The following is a 23416-nucleotide window of genomic DNA, read 5'->3' on the forward strand; positions in this document are numbered from 1 at the left end:
ACAGAACTGATGTTATATTCATGACTTTATATCTAAGAAAGTCTGAAAAATGTATTTTGTAGCTTTCCCATCTCTGCAGTTTTAGGAAGCCCACTAGAAAGAGTGTGTAAAATGCTGAGTGCCATCCACTATACTCACTACAATTCATCCCTTTGGCTATTTCACTTTCTTTTCTTTTCTATCTTTCTCTTCTTTTCTTTTTTTCTTTTTCTTTTTTCTTTTTTTTTTGAGACGGAGCCTTGCTCTGTTGCCAGGCTGGAGTGCAGTGGTGCAATCTTTGCTCACTGCAACCTCCGCCTGCCAGGTTCAAGCGATCCTCCTGCATCAGCCTCCCAAGTAGCTGGGACTACAGGCATGCACCACCAAGCCCAGCTAATTTTTTGTATTTTTAGTAGAGACAGGGTTTCACCATGTTGGCCAGGATGGTCTCGATTTCTTGACCTCATGAACCACCCGCCTCAGCCTCCCAAAGTGCTGGGATTACAGGCATGAGCCACTGCACCCAGCCTGGCTATTTCACTTTCATAAACACCATTCTACTACTACTTAAACTTCTAAATAATAATTGCACAACATATGCTTCCAGTCACAATGAAACTATTCATCATAGAGATAAAAACATGCTTCTATAAAAGGAGAAACCCAAAATCTCATCAGTATCTGTAACTATCTCTGAATGATGTTTACTCCTTTTCCAGTTAAATCACAACCCTGACATAATATCCTGTAACCAACCCAAGGATATTATGGCATTGAAAAATAATATTAATATGATTGAATAATAAAATCAATCAGTCATACTATATAAAACAATAGAGAGAAGAGAGATGAATGAATGAGAAAAACATAGACATAATAGTACAAAGAAGAAAATATGGGCAGCTTTTATAGGCCTTATTTCTGCAGTTTATCACCAAGACATTGATTACTACTTATAATTCTTTCTTCCCAAACTCCTATCCTGTCCCCTTTATCCTCCTTTATTACCTCAGCTAGTTGCTGTTCTTTGCCTTTTTAGATAATCTAAATGTTGGTTGCTGAAAGATATGAACATACAGAATTCCTGCCTGTATTGTGTGTCTGTAACGTTTCATTGTCTTTTATCATTGGATAGCAGTTTGATATGTTCTGGCTGTGGCCCCACTGAAATCTCATCTTGAATTGTAATCCCCATAATCCCCACATTTCAGGGGAGGGACCCAGTGGGAAGTGATTGGATCATGGTGACAGTTTCCCCCATGATGTTCTCATGATAGTGAGTGGGTCCTCATGAGATCTGATGCTTTTATAAGTGTCTGACATTATCCCTGCTTGCACTCACTTCTTCCTGCTGCCCTGTGAAGAAAGTCCCTGCTTCTGCTTCACTTTCTGCCATGGTTGTAAGTTTTCTGAGGCCTCCCCACCCATGCAGAACTGTGAGTTAATTAAACCTCTTTTCTTTATAAATTACCCAGTCTCAGGTATTTCTTTATAGCAGTGAGTGAATGGACTAATACAGTAAACTGATACCACAGGAAGTGGTGTGCTGCTATAACGATACCCAAAAAAGTGGAAGCGACTTTGGAATGGGGTAACAGGCAGAGGTTGGAGCAATTTGGAGGGCTCAGAAGACAGGAAGATGTGGGAAAGCTCAAAACTTCCTAGAGACTTGTTGAATGGCTTTGTTCAACAAATTGTTCAACAAATCAATGGCTTTTTGAATGCTGATAGTGATATGGACAATAAAGTCCAGGCTGAGGTGGTCTCAGATGGAGATAAGGAACTTGCTGGGAACAGGAATAAAGGTAGCTTTTGCTATGCTTTAGCAAAGTGACTGGCAGAATTTTGCCCCTGCCATAGAGGTCTGGGAAACTTTAACTTCAGAGAGATGATTTCGGATATCTCACAGAAGAAATTTCTAAGCAAGAAAGCATTCAAGAGGTGACTTCGGTGCTCTTAAAAGCATTCAGTTTTATGCATTCACAAAGAGATTGTTTGGAGTTGGAACTTACGTTTAAAAGGGAAGCAGAGCATAAAAGTTTAAAATATTTGCAGCCTGATGATGTGATAGAAAAGAAAAAGCCATTTTCTGAGGAGAAGTTCAAGCTGGCAACAGAAATTTGCATAAGTAATGAGGATCCAAATGTTAATTGCCAAGACAATAGTGAAAATGTCTCCAGGGCATGTCAGATATCTTCAAGGAAGCCCCTTTTATCACAGGCCCAGAGGCCTAGGAGGAAAAAATGATTTCGTAGGCTAGGCCCAGGGCCTTGCTTCTTTGTGCAGTCTCATGACTTGGTGCCCAGCGTCCTAGCTGTGACTAAAAGGGGTCAATGTACAGCTCAGGCCATTGCTTCAGAGGGTGCAAGCTCCAAGCCTTGGTGGCTTCCATGTGATGTTGGGCCTGTGGATGCACAGAAGTCAATAATTGAGGTTTAGGAACCTCTGCCTAGATTTCAGATGTATGGTAATGTCTGGATGTCCATGCAGAAGTTTGCTGCAGAGATGGAGCCTTCATGGAGAACCTCTGCTAGGGCAGTGTGGAAGGGAAATGTGGGCTCACAGCCCCCACACACAGTCCCCACTGGGGTATTGCCTACTGGAGCTATGAAAAGAGGGCCACTGTCCTCCAGACCCCAGAATGGTAGATCCACTGACAGCTTGCACCATTAACCTGGAAAAGCGACAGACACTCAACACCAGTCCGTGAAAGCAGCTGGGAGGGGGTTTGCATCCTGCAAAGCCACAGGGGCAGAGCTGCTCAAGACCATGAGAGCCCACTCCTTGCATCAGCATGACCTGGATGTGACATGTGGTTTCAAAGGAAATTATTTAGGAGCTTTAAGATTTAATGACTGCCATGTTGGATTTTGGACCTGCATGGGGCCTGTAGCCATTCTGTTTTGGCCAATTTCTCCCTTTTGGAATGGGTGCATTTACCCAATGCTTGTATCCCCATTGTATCTTGGAAGTAACCAACTTGCTTTTGATTTTACAGGCTCCTAGGCAAAAGAGACTTGCATTGTCTCAGATAAGACTTTGGACTTGGACTTTTGGGTTAATGCTGAAAAGAGTTAAGACTTTGGAGGACTGTTGGGAAGGCATGATTGTGTTTTGAAATGTGAAGACATGAGATTTGGGAGGGGTTGGGGTGGAATGATATGGGTTGCCTTTGTCCCCACACAAGTCTCATCTTGAATTGTAATCCCAACAATCCCCACATGTCATGAAAGGGACCCAGTGGTAAGTCACTGGATCATGGGGGCAGTTTCCCCCATGCTGTTCTCATGCTGGTGAGTAGGTTCTCACAAGATCTGATGGTTTTGTAAGTGTCTGGCTTTTCCCTTGCTTGCATCTACTTCTCTTTCCTGCCACCCTGTGAAGAAGGTGTCTTCTTCTGCTTTGCCTTCTGACATGATTGTAATTTTTCTGAGGCCTGCTCATCCAGGTGGAACTGTGAGTCAATTAAACCTTTTTTCTTTATAAATTGCCTGCTCTCAGATATTTCTTTATAGCAGAATGAGAAAGAACTAATACACAGTTCAAAGAAGCACTTCTGGAAGGTCCCCTAGATTTCAAATATGTTTTTTCTTGTCTTCATTGTGTAGCAGCACCCCATATCCCTTTGATAATCAGGATCAATCACTAACTGATTCAGTAACTTCTTTTTTACATATTAATTAAGCAATACAGGGATCTCAAAATGAACTGATGTGAGTCTTAACTTCTGCTTTTGTGAGATTATTGTTATTTCCCTTAATGAAATTTTCCATTCCTTGGGTATTAAGCCTGTAATCCAGCAGAGAAGGAAAAACATTTTGCAAATAGGTCATTTTGTACAATAGTGAGTGAACCCACTCTCACTTCCACACCTTCCTTGAGTTATAGATCCATGGATGTCTATGGGAGAGAAAGAGTATCGTATATTGGAAGCCATCTCAAGGGATGCGTTGTATTCTATAGGGAAGAATATTAATTTTATAAGATATAATCCCCTGGCCAGTGTCATAACTCAGCCTTGATTATACCATTAATGATTCTTGTAACATTTTGCATTGTCTCACTTTAACTGTAAAATGGGTTCCTTGTTCAAATTCAGTGTTAGGTGGAATGCCATGGCAGTGAATATACATTTAGTAATTCTAAAGAAGTTGGGGCTGGGCAAAGCATGACAGGCAGAGAAGAGTAAGTGTTGAATAAGTGTCTGGATAAGTGTCTATCCAGTATAAGTGTCTGTTCCTCTGAGGACAAATCATTGCCCACTTCATAATGGCAGAGAGTAATATAATCAATCTACTACTAGATGACTGGATGCTCCCTCCCAGGTATGCCACCGTATTGAAAACTCAGCATCAGCTTTTGTCACTGGCAACTTAGGCATTTAGTGATGGAGACAGTCAGATTCAGCTTTGCTGAAAGAAAGGACATATTTTTCTGTCTATCTGTAGCTCAATTCTTGCCCATCTGGCCACATTGTTTATAGGCTCATTGAGCAAGTACTGGGGTGGCTGAGAAAAAAGACCCACTAACATCCACAAAATAGGACATATTGTCACCAGATTATTGAGACCCTCCTCTCTCATGGGTAACTAAGTGTGCATTCACATATAACACAAATTTCTCACACTCTGGGTCCATGCCAAGATGTCCATCTACAACCTCTTCCTCACATTTCCTTGTCACCAGTCTTCCAAAATGATTTCTTCTATTCACTTGAACATTTGACCAAACAGCCTGACACTCACCATAAATAGAACTGAAATTCTGATCGTGTCTCCTTACAAGCAAAGTGAAAAACAAAATAGATCTCACTAGCACAGAGCAGAAAGTAGAATATCATCTGAATGTTGTTTAATATTATTTTGAGTACAAAGGAAAAGATGATAGAATAGCTCAAATAGCACCATAAATGGTTAAACAGAACTGCAGTAAAAATGTAGAATGTGAATCTGTATGTTTCAAGGACCAGAGAATCTGTAAATATATTTTACAAAATCAGCCAAAAAATAATTGCATGTTCTCTCTTTTAAGTGGGAGCTGAATAATGTGTACACATGGACATACAGTGTAGAATGACAGACAATGGCAACTCAGAAGGGTGACAGGGTGGGAGGGGAGTGGAAAATGAGAGATTACTTAATGAGTACTGTATTGGTCCGTTTTCACACTGCTGATAAAGACATACCTGAGACTGGGCAATTTACAAAAGAAAGAGATTTAACTGGACTAAAGTTCCACATGGCTAGGGAGGCCTCACAATCATGGTGGAAGGCAAGAAGAAGTAAATCACATCTTATTTGGATGGCTGCAGGCAAAAAAAAAAAGAGCTTATGCAGAGAAACTCCCATTTTAAAACCATCAGATCTCATGAGACCCATTCACTATCATGAGAATAGCATGGGAAAGACCCAACCCCATGATTCAATCATCTCCCACCAGGTCCCTCCCACAACATGTGGGAATTATGGGAGCTACAAGATGAGATTTGGGTGGGGACACAGAGCAAAATCATATCTTTCCACCCTTGGCCCCTCCCAAATGTCCTATAATCACATTTTAAAACCAGTCATGCCTTCCCAACAATCCCCCAAAATCTCAACTCATTTCAGCATAACTCAAAAGTCCACAGTCCAAAGTCTCATCTGAGACAAGGCAAGTCTCTTCTGCCTATGAGCCTGTAAAATCAGAAGCAAGTTACTTACTTCCTAGATACAATGGGGGTGCAGGAATTGGGTAAATACAGCCATTCCGAATGGGAGAAATTGCCCAAAACAAAAGGGCTACAGGCCCCATGCAAGTCCAAAATCCAGTGGGGCAGCCAAATTTTAAAGCTCCAAAATGATCTTCTTTGATTCATGTCTCACACTCAGGTCATGCTGATGCAAGAGAGGGGTTCCCAAGGTCTTGGGCAGCTCCAACCCTGTAGCTTTGCAGGGTACAGCCTCCCTCCTGGCTGCCTTCACAGGCTGGCATGGAGTGTCTGTGGCTTTTCCAGATGCACGGTGCAAGCTGTCAGTGGATCTACCATTCTGGGTCTGGAGAAAGGTGGCCCCTCTTCTCACAGCTCCCCTAGGCAGTGCTCCCACAGGGACTGTGTGTGGGGGCTCTGAGTCCACATTTCCCTTCCACACTGCCCTAGCAGAGGTTCTCCATGAGGGCTCCACCTCTGCAGCAAACTTATGCCTGGGCATCCAGGCATTTCCATACATCTTCTGAAATCTAGGTGGAGGTTCCCAAACCCCATTTCTTGACTTCTGTGCACTCACAGGCTCAATATCACATGAAAGCTGCCAAGGCTTGAGGCTTGCACCCTCAGAAACCACAGTCCAAGCTCTATGTTGGCCCCTTTCAGCCACAGCTAGAGCAGCTGGGACGCAGGTCACCAAGTTCCTAGGCTGCACACAGCACGGGGACCATGGGCCCAGCCACACAACCACTTTTTTCTCCTAGGTCTCCAGGCCTGTGATGAAAGGTGCTGCTGTGAAGACCTCTGACATACCCTGCAGACATATTCACCGTTGTCTTGGTGATTAATATTTGGCTCCTTTTTACTTTTGTTACTTATGCAAATTTCTGCAGCCAGCTTGAATTTCTCCTCAGAAAATGGGATTTTCTTTTCTATCACATTGTCTGGCTGCAAATTTTCCAAGCTTTTATGCTCCACTTTTCTAATAAAACGCAATACCTTTAACAGCACCCAAGTCACCTCTTGAATGCTTTGCTGCTTAGAAATTTCTTCCACCAGATACCTTAAGTCATCTCTCTCAAGTTCAAAGTTTCACAAATCTCTAGGGCAGAGGCAAAATGCCACCAATCTCCTTGCTAAAACATAACAAGAGTCACTTTTGCTCCAGTTCCCAACAATTTCCTCATCTCCATCTCAGACCACCTCACCCTAGACCTTATTTTTCATATCACTATCAGCATTTTTGTCAAAGCCATTCAACAAGTCTCTAGGAAGTTCCAAACTTTCCCACATTTTCCTATCTTCTTCTGAGCCCTCCTAACTGTTCCAATCTCTGCCTGTTACCCAATTCCAAAGGCGCTTCCACATTTTTGGGTATCTTTTCAGCAATGCCCCACTCTACTGGTACCAATTTACTGTATTAGTCCGTTTTCATGCTGCTGATATAGACATACCTGAAGTTGGGCAATTTACAAAAGAAAGAGGTTTAATTGGACTTACAATTCCACATGGCTGAGGAGGCCTCATAATAATGGCAGAAGGCAAGGAGGGGCGACTCACATCTTATGTGGATGGCAGCAGGCCAAAAAAAAAAAAAAAAAAAAAGCTTGTGCAGAGAAGCTCCCATTTTTTAAAACCATCAGATCTTGTGAGACCCATTCACAATCACAAGAACAGCATGGGAAAGATCCACCCTCATGATTCAATCATCGCCCACCTGTCCCTCTCATGACACATGGGAATTATGGGAGTTACATGATGAGACTTGGGTGGGGACACAGCAAACTCATATCAAGTACAATGTACATTATTATTCCAGTGATGGATACACTAAAAGCCCTGACTTCACCACTAAGTAACACATTCATGTAACAAAATTACACTGGTACCCTCTACATTTATATAAATAAAATAAAATTTAAAAAAGAATCACAAAAATTTGGATTACAGTGGTAAATATGGCAGATTATATTTTCAAAAAGTCACCACAGAAATATAATTCATCCCACTTCTTCTTACAATGTGATGTTGATAAATCTCCATCAAGAGATGGGATTGATGTTCTCTCTCCTTGAGTCTAGGTTAGCCCATGACTACAAAGAAGTGACATTTTGTGTCTTCTGAGGCTAGGTTATAAAAGATATGGTTTTCATTAGTCCCTCTCTCTCTCTCTCTCTCTCTCTCTCTCTCACTCTCTCTCTCTCTCTCCCTATCTAGACAGAGCAATAGTCACTCTTGGAACACAGTCACCATGTCATGAAGAATACCAGGTCACTTGGAGAAGTCATATGTAGACGTTCCAGCTAACAGCCAACATCAACCAGCTAAAGTCCTAGCCAATATCCAGTTTCAACTACCAGACATCACATGTTTCCAGTTCTCAGTCATCAAGTCACCCTTACCTTTAAATTATCCAACTGAAATGTAGCTGAAAAAAATTATGCCAGCTGTGTCTTGTTCAGAATATGTGAGTGGATGGGTGGGTATGGCAGCTCATGCCTGTAATCCCAGCACTTTGGAAGGCTCAGATGGGAGGATCTCTGGAGCTCAGAAGTTTAAGACCAGCCTGGGCAACATAGGGAGACTTTGTCTCTACAAAAATAAAAATAAAAATAAAATTAACGAAGTGTGGTGGTGTGTACACATGGTCCTCAGCTACTCGGGAGGCTGAGTTGGGAGGACTGTTTGAGCCTGAGAGACTGACGACTCAGTGAGCCACAATTGCAGCACTGCACTCCAGCCTAGGTGACAGAGCAAGACTCTGTCTCAAAAGAAAAAAAAAAGAATATGTGAGCATAATAAATAGTTGTTTTACACAACTAAATTTTAGGGTGATTTTGTTAAATAGCCATAAATAACCAGAAAAGTAAACGTCTAAAATTGGACTTTATTGTAAACAATTATCCCATAGTTCACAATGTGTTGTCTATTATGATGATTTGACAAAAAGAGGCATGAAGCTATCAAAGATTACATACACTTTTCAAACTCATAGATTAAGATTTTTTATTATTTAATGAACAATAATTATATGCCTGTGATATAGATGAATAAAATGCATTCAGAACAATGGGACAGGTGACTAGCTCCATATACAATTATGAGGGAGTCTTGAAGTAGTATTCTACTAAATTATTAAATATAAAAAAACACTCAATGCTCACAAGATCACAATGAAATAAGTACATTTATATAATACTGAGAACACTGTAAACTACAGCAATCTTCTTAGTAATAAGGCAAAACATAGCAAAATTCATAAAGAAATTCATGAATTTCTAAATTCATGAATTTTACTAAATATTTACCCCAAAAAATGAGAGAGAGAGAAAAGAGAGGCAATGAGATGTTAATTGCAGCCTTATCATTAGAAACAAACAATAGAAATGCCCAATAATGGGAGAGAAATAAGGTACATTTAAATAATGAATTATAGCCATTCAAATAATAATTAGAAAAACGGTATAGAATCATGGAGGAATGTTTACAGTGTTTTAAGTGAAAGAATATAAATAGCACTTACCCCATTATTACAATTACAGAATATATATAGTCACATTGATTAGAGCTAGATGAGGAAATATTAGAAGGCAAAATGAACAGAATAGAGAGCCATCCAAGAAAAGTTTTATGTATAAATGGGGATCAATTATATGGTTTAAGTCACTTCAAATCAGTGGGGAAAGAATGAACTTATCAAAAAATGATGTTGGCTGCCTGTTGCACTCAATGTTAAAAAGAGACAGATGATAGATTTTTAATTTATTTTTTTCTTTTTCTTTTTTCTTTTTTTTTGAGACGGAGTCTTGCTCTGTCGCCCAGGCTGGAGTGCAGTGGCGCGATCTCGGCTCACTGCAAGCTCCGCCTCCCGGGTTCACGCCATTCTCCTGCCTCAGCCTCCCGCGTAGCTGGGACTACGGGCGCCTGCCACCACGCCCGGCTAATTTTTTGTATTTTTTAGTAGAGACGGGGTTTCACTGTGTTAGCCAGGATGGTCTCGATCTCCTGACCTCATGATCCGCCTGCCTCGGCCTCCCAAAGTGCTGGGATTACAGGCATGAGCCACCGCGCCCAGCCTAATTTATTTTTTTCTTGAGACAAGAGTCTTGCCCTGTCATTGAGGCTGGAGCGCAGTGGCACGAAGTCTGCTCATTGCAACCTTCGCCTCCCAAGCTCAAGCAATCCTCACACTTCAGCCTCCCGAGTAGCTGGGACTACAGGCACCAGGCCTGGCTAATTTTTGTATTTTTAGTAGAGATGGGGTTTCACCCCAAGCTGCTCTAAAACTCATGGGCTCAAGAAATTGGCCTGCCTCGGCCTCCCAAAGTGCTGGGATTACAGGCATAAGCCAACATGCCTGGCCCAGATAGATATATATATATTTTAAATCAATCAAAACTATCTTTTTATAGATAGTTTGAGATACAAATCTAACTGTATTTACTACAATGAATAGAAAAGTAGAAGTATAAGTATAAAATGCAAAAGACTATTTTTATAATTTTTGGATAAGAAATACCTTAAGCAAATCAGAAAACTAGAAACCAAAAAGGAAAAGACTAACAGATTTGACTATATTAATATGTGAAACTTGTTTCTGGTAAGTGATAACATAAACAAAAATGAAAGGTGACAGACAGGAAGAAAATATTTATTACATATAAAATAACAAGAGAAAAATGACCATACTATACAAAGAGTATCTACAAATCATAGGAAAAGCAACATCTCAGCAGAGGACATAAGAAGATATTTCATGGAAAAAATGCGATTATCTAATAGTATGCAAATTAAAATATAGTACACCTTGCTGCTAATAACGAAGATAATTAAAATAGAAATGACATCATTTTTACTCATAGGACAGAGAAAAAGGACTTACTGACAGTAAGTAGTGTTTGCAAGCATTCCAAGAAAGACACTCATATACTGTTGGAGGATGTCTAATTTGGCACAGGCAGTATCTATACAAATTTCTAATATGCTTTTTGATCCCAACATTGCACTTACAGGATTCTAGCTTGGTAAAATATTCTAACTTGTGCATAAAGATGGGTGTTCGGCTGGGTGTGATGGCTCAGGCCTGTAATCCCAGCACTTTGGGAGGCCGAGGAGGGTGGATCACTTGAGGTCAGGAGTTCGAGAACAGCTTGGCCAACATGGCAAAACCCCGTCTCTACTAAAAATACAAAAATTAGCTGGGCGTGGTGGCACACACCTGTAATCCCAGCTACTAGGGAGGCTGAGGCAGGGGAATCACTTGAACTCTGGGGGTGGAGGTTGCAGTGAGCCGAGATTGTGCCACTGCACTCCAGCCTGGAGAGCGAGACCCTGTCTCAAAAAAAAAAAGGGTGTTTATTATAGACATACACACACAAACACAAAGGAAATAGCTTAACCATCCATTTTAAAATAATTGACTGCGTAGCTATTCAAGATCTCCAAGACATGTTGTTCGCAAAAACAAAAAAGTTGTCCAATAAAATATTTGATTAATATATATTTAGAAAAAATTGCAGGCCTTAAATCCATGTATATAAATACATATTAAAAGATCTTCAGGAACAAGTATCAAACTAGTAATCATGTTTACTTCTTAGGAAAATTAGTTCAATTGAAAAAGGTGAGTATCAAATGGAATTTTAGAATTCTACTTTATATATTTTGGTACATATAAACTTTTACTATCAAGCACATATTTATGTATGTTGAAAAGCAATGAAACTAAAAATGAAAGTAAAGAAGCAAATGTATTATAAAGGTACCTATAAATTATCTTTAATAGCAATCATTAGGTAAAAGCATTATTATAAGCAATTTTCAAGCTCTTTTATAAACACTGTATTATCACACTTTATCTTCACAACAATTCTATGAGGTACAGAAGTAGGTATATATTATTATTATTATTATTTTGTACTTGAAGATACATTCTTAGAGAAGCTAAGTAATTTGCCATACTTTGTATCATTGCATTTACTGAAAATGCAGCCTCTTTCTTTCTCATGAGAGAGAGGCAGATGTAATGAGTTTGTCTTATAAGTGTGGTATATGAAAGTTCAAAAACACACACAGATAGGCATGTGGCTATAGCCTTTTTTGCAGAGTTTGCAGTTATAACAATCCACAGACTGAGAATTGTGAAGAAAATCAAGATAATTAGAACCATTTTAAGGTTATGATATAATCAAATAAAATATGAATGTACTTTACAAACAGTAAAATGCTATGCAAATAGAAGTTATTACAGTGGTCTCTGTTGAGCAGCAGATGGCTTAGCAGAACTAGAAACCCTGAGTAGAATTCTGGCTCTAATACTTCCCAAGCATGTTTCTGTAAAATGCAGTTAATATTCTTTACTTCCCGTCCCATATTCCTACATTATGTGCATATAACTACACATACATACATATAGGAATATGAGAAATAAGTGAGATGATACATATAAAGGCATCTAGTATAGTGCCTGGCAAGTTATACATGCTCTGTGGATACTAGTTCTATATGAAATTCATTTAAAAAAAAGAGACATATAGCATAGGTCAGACCAAAGCAAAGCAGAGGATTAAGCATAGCTAAAATTTTGGTGGTAATTGAAGACCCCAGTGCCTCTAGTTTTTTTCTGGTGACCTTGGAGATATGTTAAAAAATATCAACAGACTGAGCTACCTGAAATAATTTTTAGAGAAAAGCTGTCTTTGTGTTTGAGTATATTAATCTAATCATTTCAGACAATGATCTCTATTATTGTGATTTAATCTAGCAACTGTCACTTTTGCACTGAGTAAATTAATTTGTCTCCGTTTGATCACGGCTCTTAAACTACACAGCTGTGGACATGTTGCCTTCCTTCTTTGATTCATTAAAATTACTTTCACATTCATGGTATTTTCATGACTGCTTGATATATTGCTTCAAGCATTGGTAAGTAGAGAAAGGATTTCTGGCGGTTTGGGAGGGATGAATTTGTCCTGCAAGATATTCCATCTTGATGTATTGCTATTGAATCACCTGGAAAGTACTGAATGAACTGTTGAGCTTTGATACCTATTTTCAGTGTCTAATGTTGGGTATCTAATGTACATCACACTTATGTGGTATACATAAATATAAATAAATATAAACATAAATATAATATATAATATTGAAACATGTTGTATATAAGATAAATATATACATAAATATAAACATAAAGTTGCTTATACTTTCAAGGTTATCTACTGCATTTCTACTGCAACTTATAACAACAAAGGGGTATATAAGAGATAACCACCTCTCTTTGACCTTAATTGAATTTGTGTTTTGAGCTGAAAACTAATCTAAAACCCACATTTTCACTTAGGGTTACAATCTCTTTGAAATATTCAGACTTGAAGATAAAATTGAGTCATCTTCAAAATGACTTGAAAATTTTTTTGCTTCTTTCTCCCTTGCCACAGCCAGATGAATTGGACATATCTTTGCTAACAACTTTTCCATCCTAATATTAATGCTCTCACACCTCCTTTAAATCTTTGCTCAAATGTGTCTTTTTTTCAGGCCTAACTTGAATATCCTATTTTAAAATTTATATACATCCCTGAACTCATTTCCTTTATCCTTCTCTAATTGTTTCTTTCTTACATCACTTATTAACTGTTTCTTGTCATATAGTGCACATATCTGTTGTTTATTATTGGTGGTTCTTAGCTAGTACATAAACTCCATAAAGGAATCTTGGTTGACTTTGCCCACCGATATGTCTCAAGCATCCATAAGAGGGCTTGGCACAAAGTAGACATTTAATAAATATATATTTGAATGAAGGAATGAATATGTTTCATAGGTGCCTCCTTAGGGAAAAATAAACTTTTTTTTTCAGACAGGGTCTCACTCTGTCACCCAGGCTGGAGTGCAATGGTGTGATCATGGCTCACTGCAGCCTCAACCTCCCAGCCCAAGTAATCCTCACATCTCAGCCTCTCGAGTAGCTGGGACCACAGGCATGCACCACCATGCCTGGCTAATTTCTTTTTATTTTTTGTAGAGACGGGGTCTCACTACTTCACCCAGACTGGTCTTGAACTCCTGGGCTCAAGCAAGCCTCCTGCCTCAGCCTCCCAAAGTGCTGGGATTACAGACATGAGAAACACTGGCCTCAAGAAAATTCTTGATCTGATTTGACAATGCTCATAAGAACACCATTTAATCACAAGGGAAAATGGTATTCATGGAGACTGTTCTGGATGAGTGATTGACTTTCTGAAGAATATGTTCTCTTCATAAAATATGTGACTAGGTTTAGTTCTAAAATGTATATTCATCTCTTTGGAATGCTTTCATATTATTTGTGATTTAGAATACCCTACTAGTTCAAAATATAACATCTGCGTGATTATATGCAAAGAAGAAAAACTAGAAACTTTTTTTTTTGTATTACCCAAATAGAGATCTTTGATCTCTGTGTTTAAATTTCAAAGCTTGAACTCTAGAATCACAGTGCTATATTCTTAGATGCTATTCCTATACTCCAAAGGTCTTAAGGCAAATGAAATACTGGTTTTTTAAAATAAGAGTGAAGTTAGAGGAAATCTCAGAAAACGGTGTCATGCTTAGCAGTAATTTGATGGCAGAGAAGAAACATCAACAAAATCCTTCTTTTTTATCTTTCACATTTTAGGGCTACAGTTTCAAAATATGTAGACTTCACATATGTTCCTAGGCCTGCAACATTTACATAAGGTAAACTTGAATAGGAAAATTGAGGGGAAAAAAGAGAGAAGGGGTTGATTGTGAAGTGTTGCTCTTTGGAGTTGTACATGGCCCAATTTTATAAATTAAACCCTTGAAACATAGCTTAAGATGTAATCAGTCAATTCTTTACTGAATGCAGATTCATTAGGAATAGCCAAACAAGTCTAAACTAATGCAATTCACTTAGAAAACAAAAAGCCCAAACTAAACAAGAGAAACTAATTAAAGATTTTTGACTTAATAACTCATGTTTGTTCTAGAATAAAAGAATTTACTGGATAGTTACCTTCTTCATCTACATTGTATTTTGGCAAATATTTATTGAAACTCTCTTTTCCACACAGGTTTTAAGGTGGCTCGTAACAAAAGCTACAAGAAATTAAAAGAATAAAAGACCCAGAGAAAAGGTTAGAACAATATGCCAATGTTAACAGAATCTTAAGATTTGGCCCTGAGCTTTCTGGCAGCCATATATAAAATTAAACACACCATCAGTTATATCGTTCTCATTATCAGGAAGGAAGAATCACATGAGTCTTTCAGAAGAAATAAAAGCTCTTTATAGCATTGAATTACACACAAAATTTCTCACTGAAATTTTATATGAAAGATACAGAGTAATATGTAAAATTCCTCCGTAATTTACATGACTGTTTCTTGTGATAATTAAAAAAATAAAAACAGAGGACACCATCAGAAATAAGTAGATGATCCTTTGGGAGCATTGGATAGGAATAATTAGCTCAACTTAGGGGTATAAGGTAGGCTTCCTGGAGGAGTTGATAAATGAACTTAAAATGCGTAAATTATCCAGGTGAAGAAAGAATGGCAGGGAAGGGCATTGCAAGCACAGTAAACAGTACACCAATTCTTTGCTCTTCTAGTACTCTGATGTTCAAATAGTTATGACATATTTAATTAGAATTTGGTTTCTTGTTTATATGAGTAATTCAGTAAAAGATGCAGTCACTACCATTCTAAAAACCTTAATTAAGTAATTCCTTCTTAACCTAAATTTGGCTTGGTTCTCATGAGAAAAGATGGAAATTGGTGAAAACGACTTGTAGGTCATATAGTTTAACCTGTATAATGTGCTCGCAGCTGTCCCTCACACCGTTGCAACATTCCTAACATGTAAAAAGCCTCTAAGATGGGATTAGGAAGGCATGAAGTCCTCATCAAAAGAACACAAATTAGGTCCTTCATTAGGGGTTAGAGCTTCAGGTGCAAGGAATGTGAGGATTATAAATGGGACCAGATTGGAGCCGTCACAATCTTTTGATCTTCCATCCCACAACTCTAGAAGAATAACCAGTAAGGGAAATTTTCTAGGTCACTCATTCCTATCCTTGGTAGCCAACTATAACCAAGATGACTTCTAGAATAAATAAAGCATGCATGAATGGCTTAGAATGGCTCCATTTTGAGCCTGTGAAGAAGAGCAAAAGATGTAGATAAGGCTGACATATTTTCAAGCCTGATTCAATAGAGTAGATGATAATATGGGAATTTCATATAGCTGATGCTCCAGCTGTAGATAAAGATATTCTATTTTCCTAAATTGTCATCTCTGGATGCCTTGATAAACTAGTATAATTGCTGTGGTAGGCAGGACAAAACTTAGAAATTGGGGGTAATGAACATATGAGGACTAATATTTGTATATGTGGATGATCCTCTTTTAATACTGGTTTGAACCAAGGTGAATCAAATAGGTACTTGGAAACAGATTGTTAAGAGGATTTTAAAAGTCTAGTTTTGAACACATCATGTCTTCTTAATTTAAACAGAAGGCTTAAAACCATCAAGTTTACTTGCTGAAATTAATCCTGAGGTGTTAACTAGCTATATGATCCTGAGAAATTTATTTAATTTCTTTTTGCTTCAATTTTTACTTCTGTACACAAGTGATAATAATATCTATCACATAGTTTTTAAAAAATATGAAATGAGTTAGGACATGCTAAATGCTTCTAATAGTGTTCATCATACAGAAAAAAACTTCAAGTGTTAATTCTTGTTGAAGTTGTGGTTGTTATTATGCAGAGAGACCCCTGAACATAGACCTTCTCACTTCACTTCTTCACAAGAATAAATATCTATTGAGTGGATGAATGAATGTTTACTTATTTTCACCTTACCATAAAAAATAGCACTTTTTTTCTCTGCTGAAATGGATTTTCTATAGGTAAATATAATTATCCAGTTTGTAGATTCAAGGAATTTAACACTAAAAGGAATAGGGTGGAAACTGGAGTCTTTTAAGGAAAGATGGAAGGGCCACACAGAGCCAGCTAGAGACAAAATCCATCCAACAGCTTTCATTACTTAGGATGTGGACAGGTATCCTCACAGTTTCCTCTGTTATTATTAGTTGCTTGACATTTAATACATTTCTAGAGCAGAAAGAAGAAATAAATATGATGCACTCATCGATAAAGAGATGATGCAAACTACAATAATTTTAAAAAGCATTTATCAAACAATGTAAAGGAAAAGTGTGAGAGGCTAAGGAACATAAAACTAGGTGATAAAATGAGATATAGAAATAAAATGGAATTAACAAAGAAAGATTAAAAATCAATGATATACAGAAGTATCCTCCTTATCTGTGGTTTTGCTTTCCAGTTTCAGTCACCCGCGGTCAACCTCAGTCCAAAAATATTAAATGGAAAATTCCAAGGATAAACAACTCATAACTTCTAAATTGTGTGCTCTTCTGAGTAGTGCCCAGGATGCGAATAATCCCTTTGTTCAGAGTATCCATGTTGTCTCTGCTACTTGCCTGTTAGTAACTCAGTAGCCGTCTTGGTTTATCAGATCACCTGTCACAGTATCTCAGTGCTTGGGTTCAGTAATCCTTGTTTTACTTAATAGTGGCTACACAGTACAAGAGTAGTGATGCTGGTGATTTGGATATGTCAAAGAGAAGCTGTAAAGGCTTCCTTTAAATGAAAAGGTGAACGTTTTTGACTTAATAAGGAAAGAAAAAAGTTGTATGCAGAGGTGGCTAAGATTTATGCTAAGAATAAATCTTCTCTCTGTGAAATTGTCAAGAAAGAAAAAGGAAGCTGTGCATAGTATATATAGAGTTTGGTTCTATCTACAGTTTCAGGCAACCACTGGGGGTCTTGGAATGTATCTCCTGTGGATAATGGGGGACTACTCTATAAAAAAATAATTACAACCAGAGAACTAAAAGTTGAAATAGTGAAAATAATAAAATAAGATAAAAATGATATGAATGTATAACCAATGCATGATATTAGGAATAGCTAGTAAAGAAATGAAAAAAATCAGCTGGGTGAGGTGACGAACCTGTATTCCCAGCTACTCGGGAGGTTGAGGTGGGAGTATCGCTTGAACCCAGGGGTTAGAGACCAGCCTGAGCTACATAGAGAGTTTCTGTCTAAAAAAAAATTTAAAAAGTAAAAATCCATATAGGTTAAAAGGGGGAAATAGTTTAAAAGGGTAATCAGAGGTTTCAAATAAAAGTAGAATACAATGTCCAGAAAATGTCACCTACTTTTGTCCTCTGAAGTTCTCTCAAAGACTCCTTAGCTACATTCCCTTAGAACACAGACCAGTATTCCTTTACCCTGTTTTATGCCTTAAGCCTTGAATGCAGTCTTTAAACTACAGCTATCAATTCAGGCAGATCCAAATTCTTTCCTCAAACACAGCAAAAAGTCAGGTGTTTCCCCACTCTGGCCTCTTGTTTTAAAACTTTAGTTTCCTTATATCATTATTACCGGAAAAGTATCCCATGTCATGTGAAGAAGTGCTCCTCAAACTTTAGTCTCTGTATCCCCTTAGTCAGGCAAAGCAAACAAAAGTAATCTCTGGAAAGAGTGATGTTGAGCTTGAAGATAAATCAGTAAAATGTTGGTTTTTTAATTATTATGTACAAAGTATGTTTTTATTGCAAATACAAATATATCAGTGTTTGCATTTTATAGAAATTCATATTCTTTAAAGGTCAGCCAGAATACACTCTTAGGATAAATTACACAGAACAGCATTTGGCTAACTATACCATAGGATATCAATTAGGGTTATGTGAAAAACGCCAAATAAACTTAGAAAATTCCAGTTTCTAAATAAGTTAAACGGTTTTGTTTGCTAGAGAAAACTTCCAAAACACCAATATCTTTTATACTTCTCTAAGAATGGGCTCTAGTACCTTCTATACTAACTTGAAAATGGAATCCCTTTGAGTGTATGTTGCAAAGCCCAGAACTAATATTTCATGAAATATACTTTGAGAAACAGTTTCTAGAGAAAGAACTATACAGAGAGGTAGAAAATCTAACTCTCTATTCAAGTCTCCACAATGTCTGAATCCAATTGTGTTACTGAAGGAATAATAGGAAGAATTCAAAAAGCCTGACATTATATTGAAATGGGAAGGGAACCATCATATCTGGAAAAGTGATAGAGCCAACTGAACTTTCTTTTTAAAATCTGGACTCTCTGAATAGAGCACTACATGTTTTTAACTTCAAAAACTTAAAGTAGTTTGAACATGCTTCTTTGAGGTGAAATATGCCTTAATATGTTTTGAATCTAAAATAAAAGAAAATAAATATACATATGCAATGTCTTATTTATTGAATAACTTACTTCCAGGGTCAGTTAAATTTGGAGATCCAAATCTTTATCCATTTCTTTTTGAGATTTTCAGTTTTTCTCTATGTCACATGAAGTGCTCGTGTCATTGCACAAGTGCAAATAACTTCTTGAGGAAAGAAAAACTGCTATGAAACATGCCAATATTTTATGCCCCAACTGAGACATCTGTGCACACAATTGACATTCAGAACTCCCTGGTATACATTATTTCATAAGCCTTTGCATATTTTGCTTTCAAGCCCTATTATTATTGATTTAAAAGAAGTGAAACTTTTTTTTTTTTTACAAATATTATCCACTACCTTTGAAATGCTAAAGTGAGAATCTTTGAAATGAGTTTGGAAAAAATCTTGAATAATCCACATCATCATAGACATGTAACACTCAAATGAATTCACACAGTCACTGCCCTTTAACAGCTGTGTTTTTTCTATCACATTTAATTTTCATATTTGCAACTATATTTTAGTGTAGTTATAGTGCCCTCTCTATGAATATACTTTCTGGATTAGAGAAAGGACGCAGAATATTTTTCCATAACAAAGTCATTTGGGTTGAATTGTCAAAATCTAATCCTCATAACACCACTCTCTTTTGATTTTGTAAAGTGAAAAAAGACATCTACTTTAACACACTCAGAGCAGGATTAAGACATCTTTCAAACCTTCTGATCACTCCAAAGATTAACAAAAATGCCCTGCTAACTTTAACCAAAAGACCAGATGTAGAATAATCTTCTATTTTTCCAGCAAGTATTGAAAGGCAGGATTATACAAATGGAGACACACAAATATAAATGGGGGTGCTCTCTCTCTGTATCTCTCTCACTATTCATATATACTTTTTCTTTAGTGCTTTGAAAACTGACATGTTGCTTTTAGGTTAGTATATGAATCAGTAATGAGTAAAAACTACTTTGAAGATTACTTAATGTTATACTCATTCATATTGGAGATAATTTTCCTTAATATTTGTTGCATGTTTTTCAAGAATAAATGTTAAAAATCAGGTTTAATTTTTAAACATACATAACCTCTGTGCCATTCTGTCTTCACTTTCCATTAGTTTCCAAACAAAGCCCTACACAATCTTTAGTTGATTTCCTTACTGTTTAGTAGAGTAGATGTCCTCTTATGTGATGTGAATAGAAGTGGTAGTTGGTTAGTTAATTTAAAAAAGAAAAATAAAATTGGGTTAAACAGAATTATGTATGTATGTTAAACAGAATTATCTATGTATACATTATATACATACATACATATATAAATTATATTTTTAAACTTAAAACATAATTTTAAAATTTATTTTTAATGTAAAGTTTATAATGTGCCAGCATTCACAAATCTTTTGATGTCAGGGCCAAGGCCTTTCTTTTTGATATGGTTTTATTCTCTGAAGTCTTTCTTGCATGAATCACATACATAATGCATTTTCTGATTTCAATTTCTGGTTTCATTAAAATGGAATGGAAACTTAAAGACACAAGGCAATTTGAGTGCAAAATCCTCATACTTAATGATCAATTAGTTGATTGACTGCAATGCTCCTTCCGTTTTTCACATTCTTAATTTGACAGCATTTAAAAATTGTTTATTGTAAAAGATATTAAATACACAACATATAAATAAAGTCTCTTCTGTGATGCTGCCTATGAAGGTGGCAGCCATCTCCTATTCACCATCACAGCCACACTCAGACCCCTCGTGGAGCCCAAGATTTTCATAAAGAGGATCAAGAAGTTCATCATCGGGACAGATCGATATGTCAAAATTAAGTGTAACTGGTGGAAACCCAGAGGTATTAACAACAGGGTATGCAGAGGATTCAAGGGCCAGAACTTGATGTCCAACACTGGTTATAGGAGCAACAAGAAGACAAAGCACATGCTGCCCATGGCTTCCGGAAGTTCCTAGTATCCAATGTCAAGGAGCTGGATGTGCTGCTGATGTGCAACAAATCTTACTGGGCTGAGAATGCTCACAATGTTTTCTCAAAGAAGAACCACACAGCCATCATGGAAAGAGCAGCCTAGCTCATCATCAGAGTCACTAATCCTAATGCCAGGCTGCACAGCAAAGAAAATGAATAGACAGGTTGTGTGCACGTTTTACTTGTGTTTAAAGAAAACCATAAAAACTGCCAAGAAAGGTATGAATAAATTAAGGAATAAGATAACAAATAATGGCATACACAACAGCCAGGTTAAGAAACAGAACACTACCAGTACCTTAAAAGCTCTCTTTGTTCCCCAGAGGCAACCATTAGGCTGGCTTTTATGAGAATCAGTCTCTTGCTTTTCTTTGCGGTTTTGCCAATCTGTATTATAAACCAAGAAGTATCTGAGACAGGTCTCAATCAGTTTAGAGTTTTATTTTGCCAAGGTTAAGGACTATGACCTGTGACACAGCCTCAAGAGGTCCTTCCTGACAATATGTGCCAAAGGTGGTTGGGTTGCAGCTTGGTTTTATACATTTTAGGGATACAGAAGTTACAGGCAAAGACATAAATCAATGCATGGAAGGTATACATTGGCTCAGCCTGGAAAAGTGGGATATCTTGAAGCAGTGGGGGAGTTGGGTGGTGGGGGGATTTCCAAGTCATTGGTGCATTCAAAGATTTCCTAATTAGCAATTGGTCGAAGGAGTTTAGCTCTGCCTAAAGAGTTGAAGTCAGCATAAAGAAATATTGAGTTAAGATAAAAGGAGAGGTTGTGGAAGCCAAGGTTCTTATCATGTAGATAGAGCCTTGAGGTAGCAGGCTTCAGAGAAAATGTCTCTTATCAGACCTTAAATGGTGTCAGACTCTGCATAAAAGACATAGTAAGGGAAGGAGATTCTCTACAGAATGCACATTTCCCCCACAAGAGACAGCTTTGCAGGGCTATTTCAATATATGTCAAAGAAATATATTTGGCAGTAAAGTGACTTCCCTCAAGGCCTGCTATTTGTCATGTGGTGCTATACCAGAGTCAGGTTGGAATCTGGTATCTTATTGCTATCAAGAGCCTGCTTCGTCAGTCTCAAGATCTCTGTTTTAATATTAATGCTGGTCAGATGTGTCTAAACTCCAAAGGGAGGAGTGTACAGTGAGACATGTCTGACTCCTTCCCATTATGGCCTGAACTTGTTTGTCAGGTTTCTTTGGGATCCCGTTGGCCAAAAAGGGGTCCATTCAGTCGATTGGGGAGCTTAGAATTTTATTTTTGGTTTGCAGTATGTATTCTTAAATAACATCTTGTTTAGTTTGGCCTTTTAAAATATTTTTAAAAAATAGAATCAAGGTGTAGGGTTTTTTGTGTGTGACTTGCTTCTTTCATTCAACATTATGTTGATGTATTTAGCTCATTCCCTTTTCTTGTAGCATTACATTCCATTTTATGACAATACCTCAATTTACCTCTTCTAACATTGATGGACATTTAGATTTTGTTTTAGTTTAATTCCCCCCACAGTAGATACTAAGACAAAGATCTGCATGCAGGGAGTTTATCTGGAAGGTGATACCTGGAAGCACTGTGAAGGCTTAAGGAAGTGAGACGTGGAAAGAATAAGAACCAATAAAGCATTTATTTATAAACAGATTACCACAATGAGCAACCGGGCTTATTCCCACTGGGAACTCTGAAAGATAGTGTGAAACACACATGAGACTTATCCACTAAAGGAGAAGGGATCTGGGCTATTTATCCACCACCCTAAATTGGTTGAAAGCCCCTGTTGGGACAGAAATTCTCTTCTACTTAAGGCTTGTCCCAAGTAGTCCGCTAAAGACGATGCCCTCAGGCAATCGTCAAGAAATATGTAGGAGGCAATCATCTTGACAGCAGCTGTCTAGGATAGATTAAAGCGATATGGATGGAGCCCTTTTGAGATCTGCTACTGCAACCCGTTGCACCCTTCAGATCCACTCAACCCTCACACTATGTTCACTCTATGTTGTCACTGATTCTTCAAATTTTTAAGGTACAGGTACCTGAAAAAGAGAAGAATAAAAGGCTTAAATGTAGATGGAGTAAGTACACTCCCTACTGCTGTAGTTGGTCCTGAGGCCGTCAGTCGATATTCATCATCTCCCACCTTTACCACCCATGGTAGACTTCCCTTGGTCAGAATATCTCTTGGATGCTTCTCTTGGTAGGTGACCCAGTCCTTTATCTTTGAGGGAACTGAGTTTCTGGTTACCTTGCCCTTTTCAAGACTAGGTAGTTGCAATTGCCCATGCGCTATTATCACTGGGCATGGAATCACCAAGAGGTACCCTGGGGAATTCTGAGTTAGAAAAAGTTGCTGACTTTATACTATAGACGCTTCCTGTCAAAGAGCATGGTAATTATCTATTTGGTCTTTAAAAATGTTCTTTATTAGAATTTGATAATTTTATGCATGT

General features: G+C 37.7%; 1 pseudogene; it reads left to right on the forward strand.

The window, feature by feature from the left end:
* The first annotated feature begins 1618 nt into the window (after positions 1-1618).
* Positions 1619-21119, forward strand: LOC107967301 (large ribosomal subunit protein eL32-like; annotated as a pseudogene).
* The last annotated feature ends 2297 nt before the right edge of the window (positions 21120-23416 follow it).

This window comes from Pan troglodytes, chromosome 9 (genome assembly GCF_028858775.2).
Source record: "Pan troglodytes isolate AG18354 chromosome 9, NHGRI_mPanTro3-v2.0_pri, whole genome shotgun sequence".
NCBI lineage: Eukaryota > Metazoa > Chordata > Mammalia > Primates > Hominidae > Pan > Pan troglodytes.